Raw genomic sequence first — 9957 nt, 5'->3', positions numbered from 1 at the left:
CACTAAACGCTTCTTTTATTACCTAGGTCCTTTCTTATACAATAAAATTAATAATTTTTTTCCGATACATATGAATACTTATAATAAATGTAGAAAATTAATTCATGAATTTATTACTACCAAAAATTACGAAGAAACTGAACTATTTCTTAAGTCACCACACTAAGTAAGTCTAACACACATTAAAACGCTCTCATATTCACATACCTACCATCACACACACACTCACATAACACACACCCTTTCTCACACACAAACCCTCACAAACAAACACACATAACACAAACATCAGAATTATCCTTCTTTTGTAATATATAAGTTAGTAATAAGTAAGCTTCACCACTGACAGTCTCTGTAAAAAACTGTAATCTTTATTACTATAAAGATACCTGTTGGGATAATGAAGGCCTGAACATTCTTAACACAGGTTATTGCCATAACCTAGCTAGAATGTCAGAACTCACCTGTTTGTTGCAAACTGTAATACTGATTAATGCTACTTGTATACCTCAACTTTATTGTAACAAGACTGTACCATTTTATGCACAATAAAACTTATAAAACTTAAAAAACTTATTTAAATATTTTCGATATTAATTACTAGCTGTTTCCAATCTTTTTCCCAACTATGTTGGTTTCGGCTACCAGTCTTACCAGATGCAGCTGATTATGTTAGCAGTATTTTACAAAGAGCGACTGCCTATTAGGTTAGGTAAGGTTTTATAAGGTAGTTCATAGATAAGAGAAGATAAGGGAATACATAATAGGAATACATGAGGAAGTTCATAAGAATGTAAAGAAGTACATAAAGGGAGAACACAACGGAAGTAAACAAATAGAGTACTAAAGGAAGTAATAGTTATTTTCATCCCACCATCTCGGAAAGAGTAGTTTTACCCTTTGATATCTGAGCGCAAAAGCCGTTTTTATCCTCTAGAGCGGCAAAGTGATTTGAATTTAGAACATCGTGTGCAATGCTCCATTTGTGACAATCTTGATAAGACTTTTCAAACAAATACAAATTAAATAAATAAAATACTGCTTAAAATAATTATTCAATTAATTAAGTAATTTTTATTATTGTTTTTACATAGATTTTTAACCTCGTTTCATTTTTAAACTGCGTTTTCAAATAAATGAACTTTAATACGTACTTCTATTTAATTTGATACTCATATGTGCGCGCCATTTTGTTTTTTTGTATTTCCTCGATGAGGTGGGATGAAAAGTTACGTGTTGCACTCGAGTGCAAAGATTTTTCACCTTGTGCTCTTTTGATTCCCTCGCTATCGTATTACAATCTCAATGGCGCGCATATATGAGTATCAAATAAAAAAGAAGTAGGTACCTATTAAAGTTCATTTATTTGAAAACTCAGTTTAAAAATGAAACGAGGTTAAAAATCGATATAAAAACAATAATAAAAATTACTTAATTAATTGAATAATTATTTTAAGCAGTACTTTATTTGTTTAATATGTATTTGTTTGAAAAGTCTTATCAAGATTGTCACAAATGGAGCATTGCACACGATGTTCTAAATTCAAATCACTTTGCCGCTCTAGAGGATAAAAACGGCTTTTGCGCTCAGATATCAAAGCGTAAAACTACTCTTTCCGAGATGGTGGGATGAAAATAATAAAGTATATAAGGGGAGTACATAAGGAAGTACATGCGTTCACATCATTAGAAAAAATATGTTCTCACATACATGAACAATGCAACTCAATAGGTACTACTCCAATTATATCAACTGTTCCTGACGAATCAGTTTCGAGAGCGTGAGCCAAGTCAGCGCGCCCGCAGAGGCCTTATCGACGCTATTGGAAACATAGCAAGCAGGGGATTTATTCCATGTATTTGCAGCAATACTAACGAGATATTGGTTTCATACAAGCAAACCAAAAGCATATACCTAGCGAGTTCATGGAAATATTAGCTACAATATATCTCATATCTGGATAAAAGCAGTCTAGGTATACCTATGAAATTCTAATGTTTAAATTATAGTTTTATAGTATTAAGTTTAATTTATTTGCAAATTAGGAAATAAGAACCTAAAGGAAATCAGAGAGCGATATTTAATTGATAGATAACGCATATACCTATATACAATAAAAATGAAAACTATTAGGTACCTACTTACTAAGAGTTTTTTTTTGTGGAAAACGAACAAATGGTGTATTTGCTATATATTTGTATAGGGAAAAGTATCCACTTAGTTCTACACTAGTATAAAATAAACATTATTCTTTATAGATGTCGACTGTTGAACAACTTCATACACAAAACTAATAGCTAATTGTTTTTTATCGGGTCGACATATGGAAAAGTTAATATTAAAACACTCGCATGACACTCCCTGGTACGACTACGAGGGTTTTGTTAGAACAAAAGATGTTTGTGCGGGCAACTCCAAGACATTTCAAGACAAATTACATTCAAAACGCGGTAATCACAATAATGACCTTGAGGCAAAGTTTACCTGCCCTGTACACACCGGGTGGGTGGGCGGGGCATTTTTTGACGTTTCGTAAAATATATCGAAACGCAAGTGGTGTCAAAAGAAGCGTCTCGGCGAGAGCTATCGAATGGTATGTGTTTGAGAGTAAATATAGAACAAAATTTCAAAGTTTTGGGCGAAAAACTGATTTTACCTAAAAAACAAAATGTCAAAAATACACACAGAACAACGTTTGGTTTGTCGAAATTGGTAGGAAAAATTCGCACTTCATAGGCTCGATAAGAAAGCACATATCACATATATCTATCACAAATAAACTATCAGAGTGGAAAATAACTCAATTTTATGACACATAAGCTTTCAAAAGTAAGATGAAATTAAACTAAAACTACCTATGTTAAACACAGTGGTCTAACCTTCTAACAAACAAACTAACGACATCTAAAACGTGAACTTCTCCTACTAGATCCTCAAGAAGTAAGACCTAACGTCCTGAAACCAAATATAATGCAAAATAATGGCCTTCCAGCAACATAATTTTAAGCAACGTACAGTATTCGAACACAACTTTAGCAACCTAAAGTAGTGAAAACTACCTTTGAGCAAGTCAACGAAGCGAAACCTAACTTTGAACAAACCATCGTAGCGAAAGCTAACTTCGAGCAACCCAACGTAGCGAAACCTAACTTTGAGCAACCTAACCTAGTGAAACCTAGCTTTGAGCAATCCAACATAGTGAAACCTAACTTTAAGCAACCTAACGACGCGAAACAAAACTTTGAGTAACATAACTTAGTGAAACCTAGCTTTGAGCAACCCAACATAATGAAACCTAACTTTAAGCAACCTAACGAAGCAAAACCTAACTTTGAGTAACCTAACCTAGTGAAACCTAGTTTTGAACAACCTAACCTAGTGAAACCTAGCTTTGAGCAACCCAACATATTGAAACCTAACTTTAAGCAACCTAACGAAGCAAAACCTAACTTTGAGTAACCTAACCTAGTGAAACCTAGTTTTGAGCAACCTAACATAGTTAAACTTAGCTTTGAGTAACCCAACATAAGGAAACCTAACTTTGAGCAACCTAACGTAGTAAAATCTAAACCCAATGTATAAGGAAATAAATAGTTATTTATAATAATTTTGGTTTGCTCAGGGTTAGGTTAGGTTTGCTCAGGGTTAGGTTAGGTTTGCTCAGGGTTAGGTTAGGTTTGCTCAGGGTTAGGTTAGGTTTGCTCAGGGTTAGGTTTCTGTTCTGGTTAGGTTTTTTGTTGTGGCAGGAGTGGGAAATCCTCATGGACACCCCGAGGGGTAGTGCCGGACTCTTACCGGCTAAAACCCACTCCTGCCTTGCAAGTTGTCCTCTAACGTTGTCAGAGCTCTTTATTGCGATTTGTTTAATTATTATCTTACATACATTTACATAGCTAACATCTTTGAACTAAATAATATCTATGGTGATTTATTTATTGTCTAATTTACAGCTAAGCAGTGCATTATTTTTTTTTTTTTTTTTTTTTGAGCTTTCCGTATCTTTTATATAAATATTTATTATTTTTTTTTTTTTTCCGTATATTGGTACTTAAACTATATACTCAATATACAGGTAAGTATCCATATTTACAACTTATTTCTACTTATTACTAAACTAACTATTTTTTCGCAATAATCTAAAAATTTCGGCCGGTCTTTTTTATCTCTCATTAGAAATGGGAGGTTTGTTGCTGTAAGGCTCATTGTTAACTCTTGCTCCGTCTCAAAACGTGCTCTCTCTGTAATTGGGCACTCCAGGAGGATGTGGGCAACGGTTCCTCGACTCAGGTTCACAGGCGCACGATGAATTCTCCTTACATTTAAATCGTGTCAGATATGAGGAGAATCCACCGTGCCCAGTGAAGATTTGTGTCCTTATGTACGTGAGGTCAATTTTCCTCACGATACCGTACGCGGATATTGCGTCGGGGAAAAACAGTTTAGTGCCGGAGGCTGTTTCTCCGGCTTTATATTTCCCATTCCATTCGTCAAGCGACCTCATACGTATCTGCCGCTTGACGAATGAGATGGGGCACAGGTCGTAGTCCGGCTTCTTCTTCGACTTTAGGGCGGCTTCCTTTGCGAGTTGATCAGCCCGCTCATTGCCCTCCAATCCTGTGTGGGCCTTTATCCAGAACAAGGAGACACTCTTGTTCTGGAGCTTGCAGCGGCGTATGGTGTCCCTTGTTTCCACTGCTAGAGGATGGGGAGCACTGACGTTGGTGACTGTCTGCAGGGCCGCCATAGAGTCGCTGAAGATGCCGAACGTGTTTTCCCGGCGTTTGAGTGCTTCAGTTGCCGCTTTCTGCAGTGCCAACAATTCAGCCTGGTAGACAGTGCAGTATGACGGCAAAGTAAGTTTGAGAGCCTTTGTTTCGGTGGTACTATCCCACAAAGATAGCGCCGCGCCGACCTTGCCCTGTATCTTACTGCCGTTGGTAAAAATGCGCACAGCAAACTCCTCACTCCGGTTTCTGTATTCTTCGTCGTCCGCTATGCTGTCGTACTGCAGTGTCACCAATTCTGCGGGGTGAGGGGCTTCAAGGGCTGAGGCCATCCGCTCGATCTCCCCATCTCCCAGTGTTGGCTGGGGCACTCCCCCCTTCGCTTCGTAAAGTGAAGCAGCTTCCCTTATCCGAATGTCTAGAGGGAGTATCCCAGCGAGCAACAGTGCCGAGTTTAGGGAGACCGTGCGGTAGGCTTTGCACAACTTTTGCGCAAACCCTCTTTGGACCACGTTTAGCTGTTTTTGGACCCCTAATTTGTTTGCGGCTGGCGCCCATGCACTCGCTGCGTACAGTATCGTGGGCTCTACTGCTGCCGTGTAGATGGTCCTGATGATTTCCGGCTGTAGACCCCAACTAGCTCGAGCTGCCCTGGCCAGTTGTTTGTACATAGCTATCGCCTTTTTACAAGCGATAGCTATGTGTTTGTTGAAGCTGAGTTTGTCGTCGATTGTGAGGCCTAATATTTTGACGTCACGGGACGTTCCAATGTCGATCCCCCCCATGCTCAAGCGCGGAGTGTCATACTTTAGCTTTCGTGTTAAGACCATTGCGCAGGTTTTGTGCGGTGCGAATTTTAGCTTGTTTCTGACACCCCATGCCCGAACATGTTCGAGAGCGGCATTGGCTCGTCCCTCTATCTCTGCCGCCGTTTCACCGTCGAAAATCAGGACAACGTCGTCGGCGAATGCTTGGCAGTAGTTGCCCCCAGTGTCGAGCTCCTTCAAGAGGGGGTCCAGTAGGAGGTTCCAGAAGAGTGGACCCGCAATGGATCCCTGGACGCAACCCTTGCTCGTCGATTTTTTGCACTCCTCACCCAAGTACCTCACGCTAACAGTCCTGTCACTGAGGTAACTACTGACCACTCGTCTCAAGTTTACAGGGCACTTTTCCTCAGCCAATCGGACTTTGATGGCAGGCCACCACGCACTGTCAAAGGCTCCCTCTATGTCTAGTGACACAAGAGTAACAATTTTCTTTGTGTCAACTTCTTGCGGATGTTGCACCATGGTGTAGAGGGAGTCCTCTGTGCTCCTTTGCGGCATAAAGCCGTATTGGCGAGTACTGATCCTGGGAAGCAAATAGAACCTAAGGCGAGCGACCAGCATCTTCTCGTACACCTTCCTAATACAGGCAAGAGCCCAATCGGCCTGTAGGACTTTGGTACGCTGTACGAGTCTTTGCCTGGCTTCCTTAGTGCCACCACCGTTGCTTCCTTCCAGATTTTTGGAAAGTAGTGGCATGTCAGGCATTTGTTAACCAGTAACAGGAAGAATTCAGGGTCGCAGCTTATGGCCTGAGTGCAAATATCTGCTGTGAAGCCATCGGCTCCCGGCCTTTTGGGTTGAAGGACCTCATGGCCCTGTCCAGTTGCCTTTGTGAACGGTGGGTCATGTTGTTCATCATGACTCCACTCGTTCACCTTGTCCGCCTTCTGTCTTGTGAGGTTATGGTCCATGTTGTCATCTTCTTCCCGGTCCACCGGGTAGAATGTCTTGGCCAGCAGCTTCACTGAGCCCTTGGCGTCCAGGGTTATCCCTCCATTTTGTAACGGTAGGTCTTCCTCTCTGTTTGCGACTCTCCCCATGACCCTATAAATTCCCTCCCAAACCCCTTCCCTGGTCTGTTTACAGCAGAACCCCTTCCAACTCTCCTCTATGGCCGTTTTTACTGCTGTTTCATAATTCCCTTTTTTCTGCAGGTACAGACTGACGACGCGCTCTTCGGATCGGTGCAGCGTTCCGGATTCGGCGCTTCCTGGTAGCGACGAGCCTCTTCATCTCCGCGAGTTCCTCTGACCACCATGGCATGGTAAGTACCTCTTTGGACTTTTTTGATGGTATTGCATGCGTACATGTGTCTTGGATAGCTTTGGTGTAGGCGCTTATCATGTGGTCTAATGCATTTGTGTTGCTGATGTTTCCCACTTCCTGTACCGTCAATTTCTCCTCCTGCATAATTTGAGACAGTTTCAAACGAAACCGCCTCAATTAGCCTTTTGGTGTTGAAACGTCTGGTGGTACGTTCAATGCTAATACCCTTAGACTTTTGAAGTCTGATACTAAGGCCTATGCCATTGTGATCGGAACTCGTTAGACCGACTATTACCCGCCAGCCGTCCACCAGATGCAGCATATCCTCGGTGCACGCCGTTACATCCACGTGGCTGCTGTACCTGACTCCGCCTCTCACGGTGTCAAATGTCGGAGTCTCCATTATTGAGGACGTGCATCCCCCACTGCTCCAAGGTCCCGCATAATAGTTCTCCCTCGCGTCTTGCTGTTGCTGCCCCACCAAGTACTTTTGGCGTTCGCGTCTCCTCCAATGAGCAACCTGCTATGTCCTGTGTGTTGCACGATTCGCTGCATATGCTCCAGGTAAGGCTCCACGGGTTTGTCTGGCTCGAAATAAAATGATACCAGCGTGATCGTCCAGGCGTTGGTTCGGACTCCCACCACAACGATGTTGTCTGTGGTGAGTTGTGGGTACTGCATGACATCTAGGTCGTGGTCAAGGGCGAATTGCTGCCTTAACAGTCCCTTCTCCTCCACCAGCGTTCTGGAAGACTCACGCCCCGGTAGCTTCTCACTCTATTTGCCCGACCAACGTAGGCTCCTGAAGCAATGCAACGGCGACTCGCTGCGATTCGGCCTCCAAGAGTTCGTTGGTTGCGAGCTGACTACGTTGCAGGTTTGCCTGGATTATGGAGTACTTGTGGGGAGCTGCTGGGACCACCTTAGCACAAGCCGCCGGGCGAGTGAGTCCCACTTGCGTCGTACGGGGCAATCGGTGCTGAACGCATTGTGCTCAGCGCCACTCACTTTGCTCTGGTACAGTTCACACTTAGGCGCTTCGCCTAGCTGGTTGTCTGCAGTCCATCCTAAGGTGTGGACCACCACAGTGGCTGCACAGGTCGGACGGGTCCTTGCAAAGCGTTTGCTGTGTCCAAACCCAAGCAGCGTGTGCACTGCACCAGGAGTTTGGTCTTCTACCCGCACTATCTGGAGGTCTATTCGAAGCTTTCCTACTTCAGTAGCCCTCCTCCATATAGAAGGAGAAACGCTGAGCACAATGCTGTTACAGTGGGGTTTCGCGCTTTCCTTCGGTACTGACGCCCATCCTGAGCTCCTCGCCCCCGAGACCGTGAAAGAGTTCCGGTTCTGATTCCTAAGGGCTTTTAACGTCTTCGTCGCATGAATTTGCAAAACGTCCCTAAGAATCAGAAGCGGGTCCCTGTTGCGTACTTCCTCGACGGAGGTTCTCTCCGACAGTTTGTCTCTCCCGGATTTTCTGCCTCTTCCTTTGTTCGGCAGCCCATGATAACCTTCCGATCTTTTGCCTTTCTGACCCTTTCTACTTGCACCCAGCCTTCCTTTGCGTCCACAGCCCGCCTCACTCTCTCAAGGATCTCGTCACCTGTATCCAAGCTCTGTAGAGGAAACAACCACGGAGTGTAGCGTCGCTCGTTCCTGCGTTTGAACGCTGGTTTGTCCTCTGTGTGTTGCCGCCACGGATGCGTAGGTTCTTTCCCCAATACACGGCTCATTACATTCCCTTGGTTTTCCATTTTATAATGTTTTCCTTCATGAGGGTGCTATTTTCCTCGAGGCGTTCGAGTAGTTTTTCTGGCTTTCGTCAGTGGCGCAAGGCTCGGTGAGTTAGGCTGTCCGGTTGTTTTATCGGCTGCAGTGGAGCAGAAATTGTGAAGCCTTCCCTTCCGACTCCACGATCTCAAACAGTCGGTCGATTGCCGCAAGGACCTCTATTTTATTTCTCCTTTGAGATTCCGAGTTGCCCAAGTGTAGCTTCGCCTTGTTTAGGCAGGCTCTTGCTTCCGACGGAGATCCGTATTTTTCTCGGTTTTTGGCATCCGCTGAGACCCGCCGCGTCTCCAGGGGCCCGGGAACCTTATTGGCAGTTGTTTTGCCAGTGGTGGTGATTTTGCTTTGTTGGCTGGCAGTTTAGCCTGCGGCTCTGCTATGCCAGCCTCCAATTCAGCAACGCTTTTCCTTACATTTAAGGTTGGGGTTGTGGTTTCTCCGGGATCGCGGCGAGATCTGGCCGCCGAGCCTCGTCCTTTCGCTGAGTGCGGAACATGATTTGGGAAAGTAAAATAAATTTCAGAGGACAACTGCACAGTCAATGCTGGTCCCTGTAGGGGGATCAGTAAGTTATTTTAATGTAAACTAGTGCACCGGTCAAAACACGGTGTACGGCGTCCTGAATAAGCAAAACACTGCCCGGTCAAAAACAGGAAAAAGAAAAATAAATATAAGCATCAAGAGACGACGCTACAATATAGAATATGGCTCTATTTATAATACACTGTAGACACTTAATTAAAGTAAAGAACACCACAGGCATAGTCAAGTGCCGGAAACTGCGTCTTTCTACGACCAACGGTTGCCAAGTTATCCTAGAATTAGTTTATCTAAGATGGTGGACCATCAGCACAAAAGTCAATTTTATGCTTCCGGTGTCGCAGAAATCCAGAAAACTGTCTAACTATGTGGTGGTATTGTCTCTATAAATATTTTTTTTTTTTTTAATGGTACCAAAATTTTAATGTTTAATTATTTTCGAAAGGTAGTGGGGGGGATGGAGACTACCGAGGGAAGGTCAGCAAAGAAAACCGCAACGCTCTGCGACTTCTGGTTCCGGAGATATGACGTGTTTTATAAAACAAGATGGCCGTCAAAATGGCTGCCGTGTTTTGGACCTCAATATCTCCGGATCAAAACGTTCTCAGGAGCGTGTGAGGGCTCGCCGTTCTTCCCTCCGACTTCTCTATGTGAATCTGGGACAGGAATTAGGATCAAGATCACATGTGTTGTGGCCAATGGGGAAGGGGTGGGGGCTGCAGAAGGATGGCAGAAGGTCAACGAAAGAAACCGCAGTTCGTACGACGTCCCGAACCAGTTATCGCAATAAGAAAGTTTGGGCGGAATTGGG

The sequence above is a fragment of the Helicoverpa armigera genome, chromosome 5 (genome assembly GCF_030705265.1).
Source record: "Helicoverpa armigera isolate CAAS_96S chromosome 5, ASM3070526v1, whole genome shotgun sequence".
NCBI lineage: Eukaryota > Metazoa > Arthropoda > Insecta > Lepidoptera > Noctuidae > Helicoverpa > Helicoverpa armigera.
This window is presented reverse-complemented; position numbering follows the sequence as displayed.